The sequence below is a fragment of the Myotis daubentonii genome, chromosome 9, assembly GCF_963259705.1.
Source record: "Myotis daubentonii chromosome 9, mMyoDau2.1, whole genome shotgun sequence".
NCBI classification, from domain to species: domain Eukaryota; kingdom Metazoa; phylum Chordata; class Mammalia; order Chiroptera; family Vespertilionidae; genus Myotis; species Myotis daubentonii.
This window is the reverse complement of record NC_081848.1, coordinates 38,929,366-38,951,292: the sequence shown is the minus strand read 5'-3', so window position 1 is coordinate 38,951,292 and position 21,927 is coordinate 38,929,366. Positions and strand designations below refer to the sequence as shown.

Here is a 21,927-nt window from a genome sequence, read left to right as displayed (position 1 = left end):
TTCTAGGCAAGATTTGGGAGCAAAAGAGGATGGCTTATATTAAAGAGAAACAAAGAAGAACTCAGAGCACAACTTGAAACTGAGACAAGGGAGAAGTTCTTTTAAGAGTTCATTAGTCATCCTTATCACTGGAAAATTCTCATTGGCCATTTCTCCACTTGCCCAGCCTCTATCCCTCCCTCCCAACCTCCCTCCCTAATCTTTTCATTCTCCAGATTCAATCTCCTCTAGCCGTGAACTCCAAAACACTCATTCGCAATTCCCTTCCCCTTTTGCACCAGGCAATTGAGCACTCCTTTTGCTTTGCTCTAAACTACAATGAGATTCTAAGTTCTGCTGCTAAATCAACAGTCCCTCTCTATCAGAATCCTAGTGCCAGGTTGTCCAACTAACTTCTTTCCACCTGCTGGCTGCATTTCCATTACTGCTTTGTTATTTTAAATATCTTTCCATAAATAGTTTTTGTTCCTAAATATTCTTCTTCTACCTCTTTTGAAGTGACTGCATATTTCCCCTATTTTTAGACACTTAGATTGTTATTATTATAGACAGTGCCATGTCATATATTAAGGATTATTAAGGATATAGAGATATATGTTGAGGATTATTAAGGATATAAGTGTGGAAGGGGGCACAGCAGGAGTGTATGTCAATCCTTTCTTAAAGAAAAGATAGTAGAGCATTCTGAGTACCTGAAACCCTGTGCAAAAGTTTTTCCAAATAAACTTTAAAATAGATTTCTTTCATGTTCTAAAAGAAAAAGTTCTCGGTATTTTTATTGGGGTTTTGTTGAATGTATAGCCTTAGCTTGAAAAAAAATAATATCTTTATAATATTTACTCTCCCAGTACAGTAATATAGAATATCTCTTCCTTTATTTAAATTTTACTTTAGATGGTAAAGTTTTATAGACTTGCACACTTATCATTAAGTTTATTACTTGGTATTTTATTTTTGATTGCCATGATATATGGGTTCTTTTTCCCATTTTCTTAACTAATTATTGCCCATAAATAAGGAAACTATTGTTTTCTTTAAATATTTCTATCATAATTGCCAAACTTTTTGAACTCTCTTATTAGTTCTCATGGTTTTTCAAGCAACCTTATATAATCTTCAATTAATGATAATTTTTCTCTTCCTATCTAATATTTATACCTCCCTCATTGATTAGCACTTCCAGAGTAATGGTAAATAATTATAATGACAGCCCTAGCTGGTTTGACTCAATGGATAGAGCGTCGGCTTGTGGACTGAAGGGTCCTGGGTTCGATTTCAGTCAAGGGCACATACCCGGTTGCAGGCTCAACCCCCAAAAGGGGGCATGCAGGAGGCAGCCGATCAATGATTCTCTCTCATCATTGATGTTTCTATCTCTCTCTTCCTCTGCCTTGCTCTCTGAAATCAATAAAAATATATTTTAAAAAAATGATAATATCAAATTATTAGTTTCAATGGAAATACTTCTTCAATGCTTTTAAGTATAATATTGATTGTTGGTTTGAGATCAATATCCCTTAATATTAACACATTAAGATTTTTCTTAAATCAAAAATCTATGTTGAGCCCTAGCTGGTTTGGCTCAGTGGACAGAAGGTCGGCCTGCAGACTGAAGGACCCCCGGATTCAATTCCAGTTAAGGGGACATGCTCGGGTTTCAGGCTTAATCCCCAGTGGGGGGCATGCAGGAGGCAGCCAATCAATGATTCTCTCTCATCGTTGATGTTTCTATCTCTCTCTCCCTCTCTCTTCCTCTCTGAAATAAAAAAATAAAAATAAAAATTATATATAATTATATATATATTATATAAATTATATATATATATATATATATATATATATATATATATATATATATATATATATATATATATATATATATATATATATAATTCTTTAAAGAATGTGGTGACAGGTCTAGGCCTGCAATTCCCAGGTTTAGAAAAAAATAAATCTATGTTGATTTTTATCAAAAAAATGTTAACATTCTGTTAAGATGATCATATTATTTTTCTCCTTTGATACACTGATGTCATAAATTATATAAGTAGGTACCTTTAACTCTGAACTTTTCTTATATCCTTGGAGTAAACCTTATTTGGTCATGATTATCTGCCTTTTAAAGTTATAATTGCAGGGTCAGTTCAGAAGAGATGGGTTGAAAGGAGGCAAGGTCAAGGGCAGAGAGAACATGTAGGAAGCAATTACAGTTCTGAAATAAAACAGTGGCCATGGAAACGGAGAAGAGGTCTGGATCAGTGAGATATTTAGGAGGAAAGATCAATAGTGACTCATTGGATATGAAATCTGAAGAAATGAAATAACTGCCGGATTCTTGATTTGGTGACATTTACAAGATAGAGCTACAGGAAGAAAAGCAGGTTTGGTGAGGGTGGGGAAAGAGGATAGAAGATGAGCTCACTTCTAGGACTTTTAAGTTTTACCACCTGAGTTATCAGGTAGAAACAGGTTATCCATCATCTCCATGGATCTAGAGCAGAGAGATTTGGGATGCAGATATTGATTTGGTAATTATCAGTGCATAGGAGACAGCTAAGTGTGGAGAGTGAGAACACAAGAAGGCTAAAAATGAAGCCACAAAGAATATCTCACGCCATAACCGGTTTGGCTCAGTGGATAGAGCGTCGGCCTGTGGACTGAAAGGTCCCAGGTTCGATTCCAGTCAAGGGCATGTACCTTGGTTGTGGGCACATCCCCAGTGGGAGGTGTGCAGGAGGCAGCTGATCGATGTTTCTCTCTCATCGATGTTTCTAACTATCTCTCTCTCCCTTCCTCTCTGTAAAAAATCAATAAAATATATTTTTTTAAAAAAGAATATCTCATGTTAAGAGGTGAGAGAAGGAAGAAGTCCCTAAGACTTCTTCCACAGCCAGAGAAGCAGGAACAGAAACTATTCAGTTAATCAGGAAAACAAGAGGAAGGTAGAGTTTCAAGGAGAGAGTGATCAAGAGTGTTCAATGGCCCTAGCTGGTTTGGCACAGTTGGTAGAGTGTCGGCCTGTGGACTGAAGGGTCCTGGGTTTGATTCCAGTCAAGGGCACATGCTCAGGTTACGGGCTTGATCCCCAGTAGGGGACATGCTGAAGCAGTGGATCAATGATTCTCTCTCATCATTGATGTTTCTATCTCTCTCTTCCTTTTCCTTCCTCTCTGAAATCAATATATATATATATATATATATATACTAGGGGCCCGGTGCACGAAATTCGTGCACTGGGTGTGTGTGTGGGGGGGGGGGGGAGTGTCCCTCAGCCCAGCCTGCACCCTCTCACATACTGGGAGCCCTCAGGCATTGACCCCCATCACCCTCCAATCGCAGGATCGGCCCCTTGCCCAGGCCTGACGCCTCTGACAGAGGTGTCAGGCTTGGACAGGGGACCCCCATCTCCCCCTGATCACTGGCTCTGGCCCCCGCCCAGGCCTGAGGCCTCTGGCCCAGGAATCATGCCTGGGCAGGGGATCCCATCTCCCTCTGATCGCTTGCTCCACCCCCCGCCCAAGCCTGACGCCTCTGACCCAGGCTTCAGGCCTGGGCAAGGGGACAATCATATCCCCCAATCCCCGGCTCCGCCCCCCACCCAGGCCTGATGCCTCGGCCAGAGGAGTTGACCCTCATCACCCTCCGATCACCAATCACCGGATCGGCCCCTTGACCAGCCCTTGAGGCCTCCGGCATAGGTGTCAGGCCTGGGCAGGGGACCCTCAGCTCCCCGTGGTTGCAGGCTCCGCCCCTGCCCAGGCCTAACGCCTCTGGCCTAGGCGTCCGGCCCGGGCAGCGGGGACCCGCAGCTGCAGCGGCCCCGCGATTGTGGGCTTCGCTTTAGGCCCAGGCAAGGGACCCCTAGCTCCCGGGACTGCCAGCTTCGACCGTGCCCAGCTCCCATCGCTGGCTCCACCCCTACTTCCTGCTACCACTGGCCAGGGCGGCAAAGGCGCCTGATTCTCCGATCATGGCTGGGGGGCAGGGCAAAGGCGGCCCCAGGGCCGCCTTTTTCCTGCCCCCCAGCTCTTAGCTCCCCCCTGGGTTTCCGATCACTGTCAGTGGCAGGGGGCTTCTTCCTGCTTTCCCTTTCGCCTCCCTGCATTGTGCCTACATATGCAAATTAACCGCCATCTTGTTGGCAGTTAACTGCCAATCTTAGTTGGCAGTTAACTGTCAATCTTAGTTGGCAGTTAACTGCCAATCTTAGTTGGCAGTTAATTTGCATATAGCCCTAGTTAACCAATGAAAAGGGTATCGTCGTACGCCAATTACCATTTTTCTCTTTTATTAGATAGGATATGTGTGTGTGTGTGTGTGTGTGTATATATATATATATATATATTTAAGTGTCCAACGGAGCAAAGCTATCAGCAAGACAAAGATTAGGAGAATCTAGATTTGCTGCGCTCTCATTGAGGACCTCCACCGCGCACTGCAGTGGAAAGATGAGGGTGGTATCTGATTGTGCTGTGGATGGTGCACAACCTCACTCCTCTGACTGCTTCCTTTTTCCCAAAGGCACTCACCTCCTGGACTGCTGCCGCCTCTGCTGAGCTCCCTGGAGTCAGAACTGAAGCTCAGACCAGCATGGCCCGCACAGCCTTGCTTCTTCCTCTCAGGACGAAATGCTGTAACACAGGGCACGAAATCTTCCTTCTGGAGCTGGTGTCAATGGACTGGATGATGCATCACTGAAGTTGCACAGAAGTACGGGAGAGTATCTTCTAGTGACACACACCTTGACAAAGGGGAAATGGGAGACAGAAGTGAAGCAAACAGATGCACTTTTCTCATTTTCCCCTTCCACACACTGTTTCAAGATTGTGATTTCCCCCCTGAGGCCATGACAGAGACTCCAGTGGCTCAAGGAATCTACCTGCTAAGTGGCCTCCCTCATCATGGTTTGTTGGAAGCCGTTGCTGGCATGGTAATGCATCATGTTGCATTGCTTGATGTGCCTTTTTCTTCACTTTTACCTTCCTAAACTCGGCCTCCACCCACAAAAAAAAAAAATCAGCACTTTAATTTTGACCCCCAGGCGCTGTAACCTAGAGAATTTGGGCTAAGACACAGTTACTAAATTGGTAAATTGAGTAGGAGAAAGACTATTTAAACTCCACTTGAACTATTTGAGCTAAGAGTGTCTTTAGAGCATGTGTTCCACTTTTTCTGAGATTTCAACATAATGTAATGAGAAAGGGCATAAAAAGGAAGTTACTGTAATAGTGTGAATAGAGATTAGATTTGAGAAAGGTAGAATTGGACCAGGTACAAAACTGTCAACCAACTGATGTGTTTCTCTCTCTCTTTCCCTCTCTCTTCCACGCTCCCTAAAAATCAATGGAAAAATGTCCTTAGGTGAAGATTAAAAAAGAAAAAAAGAAAAGAAAGTGATCATTAGGAAAAATACATAGAAACATGGGTAAATGATGTTAAATAATGTTGAGTGAAAATAATTAAAATATAAAACATTTGGAATTATGATAATAGCCTATATTTATTAAGAATTTATAATTGAAAAAATTAACACATATGGGTATGAATTAGAATGGACATAGTTGTTTTAGGATAAGAGATTTGGGTTAATTTTTATTTTCTTGAAATTGTTCTTTGATATTATCACAGCAATTTATCAATTAAAGTAAATATAATCTAAAAAAAATAAAGTAAATATAACCTAAGAACTAATTCTAAAAGAAAAACAAACGGATGAATACCCAAATTACTGCTATTGATTTTCCTATGCCTTGGCAAGTGTTATGTGTTTCAGTTTATAATGGAGAAGCACTGGCAGGAAATTTAACTTCTACAGGAAACAACAAAGCAATCACTTGTAAACTTTTTTAGAGAGAGAGAGAGAAAATGAGGGGTTTGGTTTGAAAGTTTGAAAAGAAAACTTAAGTAGCATTTATTTCAGATACATGACCTGAAGGGACCATGCTATCCCTTCAGCTCTTCTAGGGATTCCCACGGGAGGCCCACAGCCTGGTGGTTTGCATTTGGGGAACTCTGTGTCTGGATTCCAGCTCCACCACTTACTGGCTGTTGAGTCTTTGGTCAAATTACATAAGTTCTCTAAGCCTCAGCTCCCTCCTTTTAAAAATAGAGACACAGAGAATCCACCTTACTAGACAGTGTAAGGCTTAAACAACAGAAGGCACGTAAAACAAGCACCTAACCCTGCCTGATCGGCAGCTCGTGTTCAGTAAACGCAAGTTCCCTTATCCCTCCATTCCCTTCTCAGAAACACACCACGTAAAAGTGAACCTCCCACCCTGGCCAGGGGGCTCAGTTGGATGGAACATCGTCCTGTACACCAAAAGGTTGTGGTTTAGTTCCAGTCAGGGCACTCCCCAGGTTTCGGTTCCATCCTGGGTTGGGGCACCTGTGGGAGGCAACCAATTGATGTTTCTCTCACACATCAATGTTTCTCTCTCTCTCTCTCTCTCTCTCTCTCTCTCTCTCTCTCTCCCCCTCTCTCTAAAATTAGTATAAGTATATCCTCAGGTGAACATTAAAAAAAAAAAAAGTGGACCTGCCTAGCAGTAGACTGCCTACTAGGAGACTCAGTGCCTGGCACACAGCGGGCTCCCAATAAAGATATGATGGATGGATGGGTGGGTGGATGGGTGGATGGATGGATGGATGGATGGATGGATGGATAGATGGATGGGTGGATGGGTGGATGGGTGGATGGATGGATGGGTGGATGGATGGATGGATGGATAGATGGATGGGTGGATGGGTGGGTGGATGGATGGATGGATGGGTGGGTGGATGGATGGATGGATGGATAGATGGATGGGTGGATGGGTGGATGGGTGGATGGATGGATGGGTGGATGGATGGATGGATGGATGGATGGATGGATGGATGGATCTGTCTTTAGATCCCTAGCAGAAGAGACATTGGGTTTGTTCTATGTATTTCTAAAGACTACAACTGGTACCAGGAAGTACAGTGGTAATCCCTCTATATTTTTCAAGCAGAGAGAGTGAGTTGGCTAAGTAAGGAACAGGTTACTGGGGAGGAGCCCCGGGGAAGAACAGAAGTGAAAAGGAGGCTTCGCTGAGGAAAACACACACACACACACACACACACACACACACACACACACACACATACACACACACACGCCACGTCTTGGGACTCTGCTGGGAAGAGGTGTGTTGCTCGCTTCTTCCCGTCCCTGATGCGCTGAGGGTGGACAATGTTTAGGCCAGGAGGGAGGGCGGCCCAGAGCAGTGGGGCCCCCACTGGTGTCAGCAACATCCTAGAATAGTCAATCTTGTGTGGAAGGGCTGACTCGGAGGGACAGGCCCCTCACATGCCCAGGCTCAGGTGTAGATCACGGGCTGTTTCCACCTGCTTTTCTTGTAGCAGAGGTGGAAGCTACAAGGAGGCGGCGTCTCACACTCAGTCGGGAACAGCATTCTGACAAAGCTGCGCCAACATGAAGCTCCCACCCGGGCAGCTGGGCCCGGCTCTGGGCTGGGGGAACGTCATGGTCATCGTTATGCTGGGGAGGTTATTCTACATTCAGGCTGATGGCTAAGATGCAAAAACTCTTTCCTGCCTGAGATTTTATTTCATCGGAGACTCTCAAAACTCGGCTTTCTACTGACACCCACAGGCCTGCTTGGAAATATCACCACACAGCTCAGCCCGGAGAAGGCGCCATCCCTCCCAGCTCACATGTTCAACTTTACCTGGGCTGACAGGCTTTCCCGGCTCCAGATGTTCCCAGGGGAGGAGTCTCAGGGGAGACGAGGTGTTATGATCTTGCGGCATCGCCATGTCTCGAAACAGCTACCGAACCAGGGCAGGAACACAGTCAGAGGACGATCCCCCTCCTCCCCAGACTCATGGAGAAGGAAACGGGTCACGTACACGACAAGATAAATTACCACAGGAGGTGGGCCTGGCCAAACGCTAATGTGGGTGATCAGTGCCAGGAACGTAGAGTAGATCAAAAGACCCCCGTGGTACAGGCGGAAGGGCTTTGGGGAAGGGAGTGAAACGAGCGCTGGCTCTTGAAGAGATAATCCAGAAGGTGAGGCGGTAGGAGCAGATGGCAGTGCGTGCAGCGGAAGAGCCTGGGCTCTGGAGTCCAACAGACCTGCGCCAGATTCTGGCTTCTCCTCGCTGGCCGTGACGTCAGCGGGCCCCTTAAAGCCTCTGAACATCAGCTTCCCCCTCTTGCAAAGGGAATGCTCACGCCTTCCTCGGGAGCTTGCATGGGTCAGAGAGAACACGTGGACTTGCTCGGTGTTGGGCACATGATAAGCGCTCCGATGGCAGCTTGCATTGCTGTGGATTTGACACAGGAGTGACCCTGGGGTGTTCAGGGAGTATAACAGGAGACGATTTGACTGGAAGCACAGAATGTGAGCCTGAGGCAGTGCCGTGTGCTAGACAGAACCCAGGACAGGAGTCAGGAGCCTCGGTTTGGGTTATCTCATTTTACCAGACAAGTCACTTCCACTTTCTCTGGGCCTCTCTTTGCCGTCTGTATAGTGAGGACGCTGGTCCAAGGACGCATTTCTCTACCCTGGCTGCATATTGGAATCATCTAGAGAGTTTTTAAAATTCTCAAGACCATGCTGCACCCTAGACAACTAAAGCAGAACTTCTCAGGCTGGGACTCCAGACAGCAGACTTAAAACAGAAACAAAACAACACGATACTCTGAATTTATCCATCTAGCATAACTGAAACTTTGTGCCCACTGAACAACAACTCATTTCCCCTTCCTCCTGGCTCCTGGCAACCACCATTCTATTCTCTGCTTCTGTGAGTTTGACTATTTTATTTATTCATTTTTTAATCCCCATCCGATATTTTTCCATCGATTTTTAGGGAGTGGAAGAGAGAGGGAGAGACAGAGAGAAACACATCGATGTGAGAGAAACACATCGATTGGTTGCCTCCAACCAGGGTCAGGGCCCAAGGTGCCTGCAACCAAGGCACGTGCCCTTGACCAGGATTGAACTCAGGACCCTTTGGTCTGCAGGCTGATGCTCTATCCACTGAGCCAACCAGCCAGGGCAAGTTTGACTATTTTAGATACCTAATATAAGGGGAATCATACAGTAGTTGTCCTTCTATTATTCGCTTATTCACTCAGTGTAATGTCTCCCAGGTTCATCCATGTTATCACAAACGGATTTCCTTCCGTTTTAAGGCTGAATAATATTCCACTGTATCTATACCACATGTTTCTTTTTAAAAAATATGTATTTTTTTTTATTTCAGAGAGGAAGGGAGAGGGAGAGAGAGATAGAAACATCAATGATGAGAGAGAATCATTGATCGGCTGCCTCCTGCTTGCCCCCTACTGGGGATCGAGCCCACAACCCCAGGCATGTGCCCACAACTGGACTCAAACCTGAGACCCTTCAGTCCTCAAGGCTGACGCTCTATCCCCTGAGCCAAACCAACTAGAGCACCACATTTTTCTTTATCTACTCATTGATGGACATGTAAGTATGGAAACTAAATGTAGTTTCCATGTCTGGTCTATTGTTAATAATGCTGCAATGAACACGGGAATGTAAATAGCTCTTCAAGATTTTGTTTTCTATTCTTTTGGATACATACCCAGCAGTGGAATTGCTGGATCATATGATAGTTCCATTTTTAATTTGTTGAAGAACCTCCATACTATTTTCCATAGCAGCTGAATCATTTTACGTTATTACCAACAACATATAAGGAATCCAATTTCTCCACATCCTTACTAACACTTATCTTCTGCTTGTTTTTATAATAGTCATCTTAACAGGCATGAGCTGATATCTCTTGTGGTTTTGATTTGCATTTCCCTGTTGATCTTCTGATGTTGAGCATCTTTTCATACATCTGGTGGCCCAAGTAAATCCTCTTTGGAGAAATGTCTTTTCAAGTCCCTTGCCCATCTTTTAATTGTGTTATTTGGGTATTGTTTTTTTGTGAGCTTTTTTTGGTGTGTGTGTGTGTGTTTTTTTTGCTATCAACTTGGCTACTATCTATTGATTGGTAAGTGTCAGTCACTTCACTAAGAGCTCTTTGTGTGCTACTTAATATTACAATAAACCTAAGGGGTTGAATAAATGAGCTTAGGAAGATTTTCATTTGCCTAATACCATGCAGCTCAGTTTCATAGCTAGGATTTTAACACAGATCTCTCTGACGTCCCAAATGGAAATCTGACCACTACTTTCTGCCGTTTCACATAACTCCCCACAGCATTGGAAACGGTGTCGTTGTTTAATTCTGTTTATTTGGAGGCAAATGTCAAGCTCCTCATGCACGTGTGCAGGTGTATTTCTGTGAATGTAGGGGCCTTCACTCTGGCACTTGACAAGAGTTTCTGGTTAAGACGGTTCCATTCCTAAATAGGTTCTATAACGGACACATTACTTCGAATTCAATATTTTTGTACTGCACCAGGTGGCCATGGAGCATGGGCCCCCCCGCGCCCAACAAACATGTGAGATGCTGCTGCCATCTTGTGGCCGCTTTTGTAAGGCCAGGTGTGTAATCCAACCGGGAGGAGAGCCCAGAATTCAAAATTTCTTACTAGCCTGCCACCTCGTCATCCTTCTGTTGTCTTCCTACCTGGAACATCATTTTGTTTCCCCATATGTAGTATTATGAATAAATCAATTCAGCAACATAAGAAAGCAGATAAGAACTGAAGACAAAATAATGAAGCTGCCTTCTCCTCCTAGTTACTAGCTTGTCAAGTTATTTTCTTATCTATAAAATGGGGAGCATAACACCCATCTCTTACTATGGCTTTAAAACCAAATTAAAACATATATGTGCCCTAACTGGTTTGGCTCAGTGGATAGAGCATCGGCCTGCGGATTCAAGGGTCCCGGGTTCGATTCCGGTCAAGGGCATGTACCTTGGTTGCAGGCACATCCCCAGTGGGGAGTGTGCAGGAGGCAGCTGATCGATGTTTCTCTCTCATCGATGTTTCTAACTCTCTATCCCTCTCCCTTCCTCTCTGTAAAAAATCAATAAAATATATATTTTTTAAAAACAAACATATATGTAAGCGTCTGGGCAGAGTGGCCACTTCACAAACAGTTCCTTCCTCCCCCTTTCCAGATCCTTCGCTCTTCCCACTTTAGCTATCCTCCTCTTCTGTTTTCTATTCACTTCCCTCGATATTTCCCCCATTGTTTTTCAGTTTCCTGGCTCCATCCTATCCCCACCCCTCACACACACACACACACACACACACACACACACACACACACACACACACACAGAGGGTGTCCATGGTTACACACATGAACCCTTACCTTGGCAAGGTAAGGCTTGGGAAGTCTCGCCGCATTATCCAGTGATGGCTAACCACCCCTCCACTGCAGAATGTGTGCAGTAGTGGCTATAACCATGCCAAACACCTCCCTGGGCTTCCCTGACAGCTTTCTATGATCCTGTCACTGTCTGGTGCCCTCACAGTCTGCTTAGCCCTTATCCCTGGCCCTGAGAGGCCTGCCACACAAGCCTCCACTCCCTCTTCTGACCTCCTCCCCCACCCACCTTACTCACTCTGCTCAGCCCGGGGCCTCCTCCCTTTCAAGGCTCCCTCAGCCTGAAGTGCTCTCCCAAATATCCGTACAGTTCGCTCCCCTACTTCTACAGATTTCCGCCCGAATATCGCCTGATCAGAGAAGGCTTCCTGACATCCTACACTATATAAAATAGCACCAACACAAAACCGCCCCCTTCCCCTGATTAGTGTTCTTACCACTCATCGTATTGGTACCGCACTAGAGCAAAGGTGAGTGAGTTGGTAGCTTCTTGGTGTTCTCTTGGGGGAGGGCAAAGTTCACTTGTGGGGCATTGGGTCCTCAGTAGTGGATTATTCCTGGAAACATTAATTGTTATGCATGTTAGCTGGTGATAACACATGTGAGATAAAGCTATGGGAACTTATTTTCCATTCTTACTGCTGCCACTCCTCAGCACTTAGTCTACCTCCCCCTCCCTAGATCTTAGAATTTCTGCTTCTTCAGGTTTCATCTGATTTGGGTGTTACCCTATTTAGGGTAGGAATACTAAACCCAGAGTTCGTGGAAGGGCTTGAAATTATTGGCAAGTTTTTGGGGGCATGTTTGTTTTCTGAGGCAAGGGTCCATGACATTGATCAAATTCAAGAGGTCTATGACTACCCCCTAAAAAAATAAATATTAAAAAACATAGTTTTAGGGATGACAGCATAATATGCATAACACATAATCATTGTTTAATATTATCTGTTATGGGTTGGCTCAACGAGATAGACCACTGACTCAGAATTTAAATTTAAGAGCCTTTTATTAAGCTGGCCAGCTGACCACAGCGCCTATCTCCCCCTCTGGGAGATTCGGAGCATGTGGCAAAGACCAAGGGTGCAGTATGATCTTTTATAGCAAATCAGTGTTAGGAAAAATCAACTACAAAGCATTCCATTAGAAGTTCATAAGCACAAAAGGGGGTAAACAGAGTCACACCTGGCTGGAGCGTATCATAGCACATTGTTTTTCTATGACAATCTAGCAATTATCCTTCCATGGTTCCTAACCCTAATACAATCCTTCTTCACATCCTGACACAATTCCTCTCCATACGTCAGTCCCCCCTTTCCAGTACATTCAATTTCTTATGTCTTATTTCCTCTCCTTAGCACATTCTTTAACATTTTGTAACCCTTCCATGCTGTAGTCCCTCACCCTAGCACATTCCCTACTGGTCTTATGCCCGAATCAAATCTTTGATTCAGCACCCTCCTCTACGATATGAAATTGAGGAGGCATTTGGCAATGTAGAGGTTGAGCCACCAGGGAAGAGTCCGGTATTTGATGGTGAAGAATTGGCTCGGCTGCTGACATAGAATCTTAGTTCCCATGTCTTTCTCCTTCCCATTGGTCAGTTCACCAGGTGAGAGGCATGAGGAGGACGGGGTTACAATTTCCAGCGCCTCTTTCCTGCGACTTTGATGGTGGTTGGAGTGCTTAGCACCACCCATCTAGGTTCCAGGCTGTTAGGGTCGTGGCGCTTCACCCAGACGAGATTACCCAGAGAGAAGGCAGGCTGTGTTGGACTGGATCTCAGCACGTCCTCCTCCTGTATGGCTCTCACCACCCGTTGTGCTGACGTGGCGCTGCTCTACAAAGCCTGTAAGGACTTAAGCAAATTTCGGGTAGACAGCCGGGCAATTTCTTCCTCCCTTAGGCGGGGAAGAAGAGGTGGCGGCCTGCCAAACATAATTTCGAAAGGGGTGAGTCCTTTTATATACGGGGTACACCTAGCTCTGAGGAGGGCAAAAGGAAGGAGACTTACCCAGTTTTCACCAGTCTCTAATTTTAATTTAGTTAATGTTTCCTTTAAGGTCCGATTCATCCTCTCTACCTGTCCAGAACTCTGTGGTCTATAAACACAATGCAATTTCTAAGTAACTCTTAGGGCCTTAACTATGGATTGTGTAACTTTGGCGATAAACACCGGGCCATTGTCGGACCCCATATATAGTGGTAGGCTAAACCGGGGGACAATTTTAGTGAGGAGTTTTCTAACTACTACCTGTGCTGTCTCTGCCTTGGTTGGGTATGCCTCAGGCCAGCCAGAGAAGCTATCATTGAAAACCAGCAGGTACTTATATCCTCCTCGTCCTCCTGGTATCAGTGAAGTCCACTTCCCAGTGTCCTCCGGGGTTCTGACCTCAGAATCGCTGTCCCGGTGCAGCCACAACAGGGGGCCCTTGGTTTACCCGGGCACACACTTGGCACCTACTAGCCAACTCCTGAGATATTTTCTGGAGTTCTGGGATGTAAAATTTTCTTCCCAGTAGTTCTGATAGCTTCGTTCTCCCCAGGTGGGTCCTCTGGTGGGTCTGGGAAGTGATGGTCCGCCCCAGGGCTTCTGGCACTATAGGCCTTCCCGTCTGGCAGAATTAGCCATCCAGCCTCTCCTTCCCGGGCCCTTAGTTTCTCAGCTAGCCTCTGCTCCCCCGTCACATAAGTAGGCTTCTCTGGGAGCCTTGGTGCTGGCAGGGCTATGAGAACTTCTAGGGGCCCTACTGGTCTTTTAGCCACTTCCTTGGCCTCCTGTAAGGGCAGTGTGAGGAGATATATCCTTGCAGTCCCTGCGTAGGTCTGGCAGGACGAGTGCCGGGGCGCTCACCAGGGCTTCTTAGATCTCCCCTGGCTCCTCCTCATGTCACTACTGCCACCCCGCATACCGCATACCGGGTACCTTCCTCTACGAAGCTGCTCCCGTCGGTGTAGAGGGTCTCATCCGGATTCTGCAGGGGCTGGTCCACAAGGTCCTCGCGGAGGGAAGTGAGGGTAGTCAGTGTCTCCTCGCAGTCACGAAAAGGGGCCTCTGCCTTCTCGTCAGGGAGGAGTGTGGCTGGGTTCAAGGCAGCTGTTTTCAGGAAGCTAAAATGTTTACTCTTTTTCCCTCTCCCCACCAGAGGGCCTGAGTGAGTGGTATGAGTTCCACAAGGAAGTCCACCTTTTGGCCCCCCATTGTCAGGGTCATTCTGGGCTCCTGGGGGCCAGCTGAGCCCCGACAACTCCAATCCACCTCCTCCACCAGCATGGGAGGGAGTCGGTTCCCCTGCACATTCAGGGCACTCCCTTTTCCAATGTCCTTCCTTTCTGCAAAATGCACATTTATTTTTCCCAAGCCGGGGTTGGACTCCTTTTCTTCCAAGAGGCTTTTCTTTGCCCTTGTTGTCTCTCCAGCCCCTTGGGCCTCCCTCCTCGCTCAGGGCCAGGAGGACCTTGGCCATCCGGGTGTTTAAATCTGCCATCGGGTCCTCCAGATTGTCAAAAACCTTCTGGGCCACCTCAACCAACTTAGAGATTGATTTCCCCTCAAAGCCTTTTAACTTCCGTCATTTTTTCCTAATATTTGGGGCCGACTGGGAAACAAATGCAACATTGACAGCCCTCCGACTTTCCGGGGTATCAGGGTTAGGCCCCTGGACTGTCTCTGTCACCTTACAGAGGTTTATGGGTCTCCAAGCAGCAGCTCGGATGCCCCCAATAGAGTCTGGTGATACCGATCGAGAGCCTCCTTTCCCCTGTCACTATTGGGGTTCTTATATGTCATAGGATCTTACAGGGTCTGTAATTCCTGTAACAGAGGGCTAGTATTCACCACTTTATTAACCCCCTCTGTTCTAGACAGGCCTTTCCCAGTTTCCTACAGTTGAGGTTTTGTGCCACCCCTGACATGGGCATGGTCGCACAGGCCTGTAAGACAGTATACAGGTTGCTAACTGTCAACTCTCTCTCAATAGAGACCAAAATTTAATGGGTATTCTTCTTTGCCCACCTGGGCAACTGCCCTCTCGGCAGCTAGACACCCTTTACTTTTTGGGTTCACCCCACATAGCCTTCTTCCAGGACAGTTACACATAGGCCAGTTCTTCTTTCTAGCCACAAATACAGTTTGTCCAATTTCCTTAAAATGTATTCTGGCACAGGAGAAAGTTGTTTTGCTGTACATAGGTAGCTTAACCCCTATACAACTGGGCTCGGACCTCTGCCTAGCAAACTGCAGTCTATAAGTTCAATATGCAGCCTCCGGTCCTCCTAACCCAACGAGGTTTCGGCTAGTCCCTGAGTCAGACTTCTCCTCTCTTGGAGAATTTCAAAGTCCTGATGGCTCCCAGGTCCAGGGAGAGTGCCCTTTTCTTAACTCTGTTTATTAGTTACAGGGCCCTGCTTTCCTTGTCTTCCCACCAGTCCCCTTTATGGCAGAGCAGCGACCAGGCCTCTGTGAAGGGAGTGCACTGGAAGGGGATATCAGCCCCCCTTCTTCCAGCAGCAACAGGTACTAAACCCTTTCAGTACATTTGCAAGCAGGGAGTTTTACTAGCTCTATCTGCAGTTTTCATAGATCTCAGGCTTGCTACTCTATTTCTGGGGCTGTAGGAAGGCTAGTACCAATCACTGGCTTATGGCTTAACTGCTGTAGCCTGCAAGCCAAAGGCCCAAGTACTTTCTCGCTGCTGCTGCTGCTGCTGCTGCTTCTCTTTTTTTAGGGCCACTGCAGGCAGCTCAGGCATCCAGCCCCCCTTCTTTGATCATTCATTCCCCAATCTGGTCTGGAGCTGGGAATAGCGCCTCAGTCTGCCTTGCTTCCCCAGAGGGCTGCCTGTCTAGCCCCAGATCTAGAGGGCCGGCCTGCCATAGTGGCAACATAGGAACTGCAGGACTGGCAGATGTCACAAGGTCCTGCAGGTTCTCCCCTCTCTCTCTCTCTGTCAAGAGCTGGTGGCGTGGCCTGGGCCTGAGTCCAGGGCTCACCCAGATCCGGCGCCTGGGGACCATAGGGGGGCAGCCGGTTAATGGGCTCTTCCTGCTCTCCCTGAAGGACCGGGGAGCCTTTCCCCTCTGGGGCCCGGCCAAAAGAATGGTCTGTCTCTGTCCCAATTTTCCCCTCGGGAGGCAAGCCCTCATCCACCGGGGTTTCTTGGACAATATGTCAACCCAAACCTGAATATAAGGAATTTGATCAGGATGCCCTGGGCGGCCGTATATGACATAATGGACCCGGTAGGCAGCGGTCAGATCAAAAGACCCTGCATCCGGCCACCCCTCCTGGAAAGTGGGCCACTCCTATTCACAGAATCGCTGTAAATCAAAAGCATTAACATTATAACTTTTAAATCTACCCCAGAACTTCAGTTTAATACAGTAAATTATAACCCAGGTAAGAGCAACTGATAGACAGAAATCTTTATTAACTAAGTAGGCTGATTCCCTTTAACAGTGAGCAAAAGACTCTGAGAAAAATAATTCTTGCAGCTGCCGAGAGACTATTTGCAGACTGTTAAGGGGCCAGCCCAAACGTTCAGCCAAGCGTATCAACAGAATGCAGAATAAATCAAAGTAGCTTTTACTTTACACAGACCAGTAATGATTTACACTTTCTTAATAGACTAGCCCAGGCTGGAGCTCTATCTAGTCCTTCTCTGTAGTAATTTGGCTAGTCCCAAACAAACAAACTTTTTCCCGACCCCATGATGATCGGTGGTGAGAGACAGACAAGGGAGGGGGTGACCTGTTTTCACAGATCCTCACGCAGATGCCCGCCTGGCCGCGTCCCTTGGGAGCTTAGATTCGTCGTAGCTAAGGTGCACCCGTATAAACCCCGGGCCTGGTCACCTCCATATGGGGGTGAGTCACCGTTATGCCATATGATGAATCTCGGAACCGCAGGTTGGGGCCCACTCGGACTCCATAACCGAAGTCGTGGAGCCACACAAAGGAGAGGAGAGGGCAGGCCCCCTCCCTCCACACTCACACACTTTCACCAGACATTCACTCAGAGTTTAAACAATCCACCCAATTCCTAACAATTTCCCCATTCCTGAGGGAGCTCTATAGCTTCCCGGGAGGTGATCAAGCTCCCCTTCCACTCCCCCGGAGTGGGCCTGACTGATAGGGGGTCGACGAAGATGACTGACCCTGACCCATTTTGATAAAGACAAAGACAACAAAGAACAAAGACAAAATAAATCAGCCAAATGCAACCTAAGGTTGCCCGGAACCTGCAGCTCTCTCCTTGAAGTCCTGAAAATTTTTCAAAAAACATTGCAGCAGGGTGTACACAGAAGCAGACAACTTTTTGACAATAAACACCAAGACAAACAAATACCAGACAGACAAACCCAGTGCAGCCTACAGCCGCACGAACCAGGGACCCCGGCCACCGTCGTGGCCGCGGGTCAGGACCAGGAGTACCGCTGCGTCCAGCCCTCCGTATAGGTCCTTCCGTGGGACGTCCCAATTCCTGTTTAACGACCGGTCTCTTACCTCTCTCGAGAGTCCAGGTGGCTCGGTTTCCGAATTGAAAGTTTTGGGTGGACTGGAGGCCTCCTTGGTAGTCGTTCTCCACAGGTGTGGGGTATCTCGCTGAGTGCCCGGCGACAAGTGGGGGAGAGCCTCCTGCCTTGAATAGGGGGTCCCTCTCACCCCTGCCGGGGGAGAGCCTCCAGCCCTAAACAAGGGGTCCCTCTCACCCCTGCCAGGGGAGAGCCTCCAGCCCTAAACAAGGGGTCCCTCTCCTCCCTGCCGTGTATCTCGCTGCGGGCCTCCAAATGTTATGGGTTGGCTCAACAAGATAGACCACTGACTCAGAATTTAAATTTAAGAGCCTTTTATTAAGCTGGCCAGCTGACCACAGCGCCTATCTCCCCCTCTGGGAGATTCGGAGCATGTGGCAAAGACCAAGGGTGCAGTATGGTCTTTTATAGCAAATCAGTGTTAGGAAAAATCAACTACAAAGCATTCCATTAGAAGTTCATAAGCACAAAAGGGGGGTAAACAGAGTCACACCTGGCTGGAGCGTATCATAGCACATTGTTTTTCTATGACAATCTAGCAATTATCCTTCCATGGTTCCTAACCCTAATACAATCCTTCTTCACATCCTGACACAATTCCTCTCCATACGTCAGTCCCCCCTTTCCAGTACATTCAATTTCTTATGTCTTATTTCCTCCCCTTAGCACATTCTTTAACATTTTGTAACCCTTCCATGCTGCAGTCCCTCACCCTAGCACATTATCCTGTCTTTCTCAATAGCTTAAGCACCAAGAGCAAAGGGATAGCATTCAGTCATTGTTGTGTCACAGTGCCCAGCACACTGGCTGGCACCTAACTGATTCTCAGTGAGTATTTGTTGAATGAATGAAGACTCCACAGTGATAAGAGCCTAGTATTTAGTCATTCTATCCATGATCATCATTGAACAAGCCTTGTTCTAGGGTTAGGGTATGTCTTGACAGATTCTCGTCTAGAGGTAAGGGAAGAATTAATCCTACTGAAAAAACACAAATAACACTTTCAACATAGAAGAGCCAGTCATAATAATACACACTACAAGAGAAGCTGAGCAAAGATGAAATAGCTAGTTGCCCATCAGAAAGGGAACAGAGAATAGGAAGCTAGGTGGAGTGAAATTCAGAAGGAGGTGGCTCCCATAACTAGAATTCAAAGAGTTGATAATCCTGGCAAGAATCAGGTTTGTCCAGTTAAATTCAAAGCTAGACATTTAGGCATATGTTCAAACTACCAGTCCCATCATTAGCGACAAAAGGGAGTTGAAAAACCAGTTGGTTGAGGTTTGTATTTCTAATAGGTTAGGTATATTAAAAGGATTTCCGCAACTGCGTACTTTGTTTTAACCTTTAAAAAATACTCTGACTCAGGCCATTAAATTGCATTGGGTGCGGCATATTATATAGATTTTATATTTACATTTCATATTTATCAGGTTTTAAAGAGATATATAGATATCTTGACAATGAGTCCCCTTACTTGGTAGCTCTCACTTTTCAGGCAACAGCATCCTTCACAGGAAATAAAGGATTGCAACAGTAGTCACAAGACAGTCCTTCGTGGGCTCTGCTCCCATTCATTCCGCAGGAAAGACAAGGTTCCTATTTTCTCCACAAGTCGTTTTGTAAAGCCCCAAGTGCACGTGAGAGCAGCTGTCTTCACTACTGTTTCCTTCCAGCCTGCTCTAGCTCTGGCTCTCAGGAGGCTGACAGAGCAGACAGGCCTCAGGCCCTGCCCACAGCACTCTGCAGGTGTCCACAGGCGCCTGCCCCCAGCTACTAATGTCCTCTGCGGAGGCCTTTTCTTCCTAGACCATGCTGTGGTCTTCACCACCTCTTGTCATTGTCAAAATCACCAGTGCCATCTCAGGTTCAGCTGAAACTATGTGGTGTTCCAAATTCTACTAGAAAAGGTTAAGAGCGCCCTAGTCGGTTTTCCTCAGTGGCTAGAGCATCGGCCTGCAGACCTAAGGGTTTGATTCCAGTCAAGGGCCCTGGTCAGGGGCCTGCAAAAGGCAACCAATCAATGTGTTTCCCTCACATCGATATTTCTCTCCGTCTTTCCCTCTCTCTTCTGCTCTCTAAAAAAACAAAAAAACAAAGAACACAATGGAAAATATCCTCAGGTGAGGATTAAAAAAAAATTAAGAGTAACTTATTTTGTGTGATAATATTTTATTTATTATTTTAATAAACGTTTTAAATTTAAAATACTTATAGATAAAAAAACACACGAAAGTTACAGGTTTACAGAAAAATTGCAATGTAGTACCAAGAGTTCTTATATATCTCAGATCCAGTTTTCCCTTATTTTTATTTCCCTTATATTATTAGCATCTTACATTAGTATGGAACACTTGTTATAATTAACGAATCAATGTTAATATTAACTAAAGTCCATATTTTTTTCAGGTTTCCTTAATTTTTACCTAATGTCCTTTAGCTGTCCCAGGATTCCATCCAAGATACTACATTACATTACATTTAGTCATCATATCTCCTTAGGCTCCCCTTGGCTATGCCAGTTTCTCAGACTTCAGATAGATAGATAGATAGATAGATAGATAGATAGATAGATAGATAGATAGACAGATAGGGATATAACTTGAGAGAGAGAGGGAGAGTGGAAGGGTGGGAGAGGGAGGGAGGGAGGGGGAGAGAGAGAGAGAGATAGAGAGAGAAGTGAGAAACATCAACCAGTTGCCTCCTGTATTCACCCTAACCAGGGATTGAACACACAACCTGGATATGTGCCTTGACAGGAAATCGAACCTGTGACCTTTTGGTTTATGGGCCAACACTCCAACCAACTGAGCCACACCAGCCAGGGCCAGACTTCCCTTATTTTTTATAACCATGACAATTTCAAGGAGTACTGGTCAGGTATTTTACTAGTACAGAATGTCCCTCAACTGGTATTTGTCTGATGTTTTTCTCGTAATCAGACTGGTTATATGTTTTGGGAAGGAAGGCCACAGAAGAAAAGTGCCATTTTCACTACATTATATGAAGGGCACATACTCCCAACATGATATCACTGTTGATGTTGTTGTAATGTACCCTGCGAATCACAGATTTATTGCAAATCCAGGACTATGAGAGGGCATTTCTGCTCTCCCAAATCTCACAGTGCCCGCCCCAGCCCCAACACCAGATTTATATAGGCAAAGATCACAAAGGTATTGATTACATCCCAGGGTTTGGAATGAGGAACCTGGTTTGCAAAAAGCAGTTTACAGAAGCAGAAGCAGCATGCTATCTAAATTATAGTTTTGGGTCTCTGGATCACTGAATTGACAGAAACACATTATCTAGAGCCCTCGGGTCTGGAATGAGGAACCTGGTTTGATCTAAATTACAGTTTTTGGGTCTCCGGAACACTGAGTCAACAGGGACACGTTAACTGGAGCCCTCTGACCTTGGGATAATCGTGCTGTCCTTCCCAGGTAAAGGAAAATGTGCTTTCTAAGACCAGTATGACCACAACAAAAGGATTTCACATTACAATCAATAGGGTATTTAATCGAATGGGATAATTTATATAATTCAGAAAATCAAAATAACTTTTCTATTATTTTAGCAAACAAATAAATACAGAAACCAAACAGCAGGGTAAGTTAAACTATAGTTTCTACCTGAGATGATTGCTACCATACTTTAATGTTAACCTTGATCACCTGGGTGAGGTCATGTTTGCCAGGTTTCTCCACAACAAAGTTACTCTTTCCACACTGTTCTCTCTGAAAGGAGTCAATATGCAGAAACTACACTTAACAAGCGAGGAGCTATGCTCAGCCTCTTTGAAAACAGAGTATCCACGTAAATTATTTAAAATGCTCCTGCATGGGCATTTTTATACTCTCTCCCATTTATTTATGTGTTCATTCTATTATTTATCTATATCAGTATGCTTCATGGATTTTTAATCTATACTTTGAGTTATAACCCAATACCACTTTATTTTGTTCCTCAAATTGTCCAGCTTTGGCCAACTCTTTTGGTTGGCTCCTGTGTCCCTTTGACATACCTACATCTTTTAAATTTTCCTTTTTATGACTTCCTAGCACTACCAGATGCTCCAGGCTTAT

General features: G+C 45.7%; 1 long non-coding RNA gene across 1 annotated transcript in view; it reads right to left on the bottom strand.

The window, feature by feature from the left end:
- Nucleotides 1-4,606, bottom strand: part of LOC132242071 (uncharacterized) — a 54,308-nt gene extending 49,702 nt beyond the window's left edge. The window contains exon 1 of the long non-coding RNA XR_009454546.1: nucleotides 4,530-4,606. This is a non-coding gene — a long non-coding RNA (uncharacterized LOC132242071). The remainder of the gene's footprint in view (nucleotides 1-4,529) is intronic.
- Nucleotides 4,607-21,927: the final 17,321 nt, after the last annotated feature.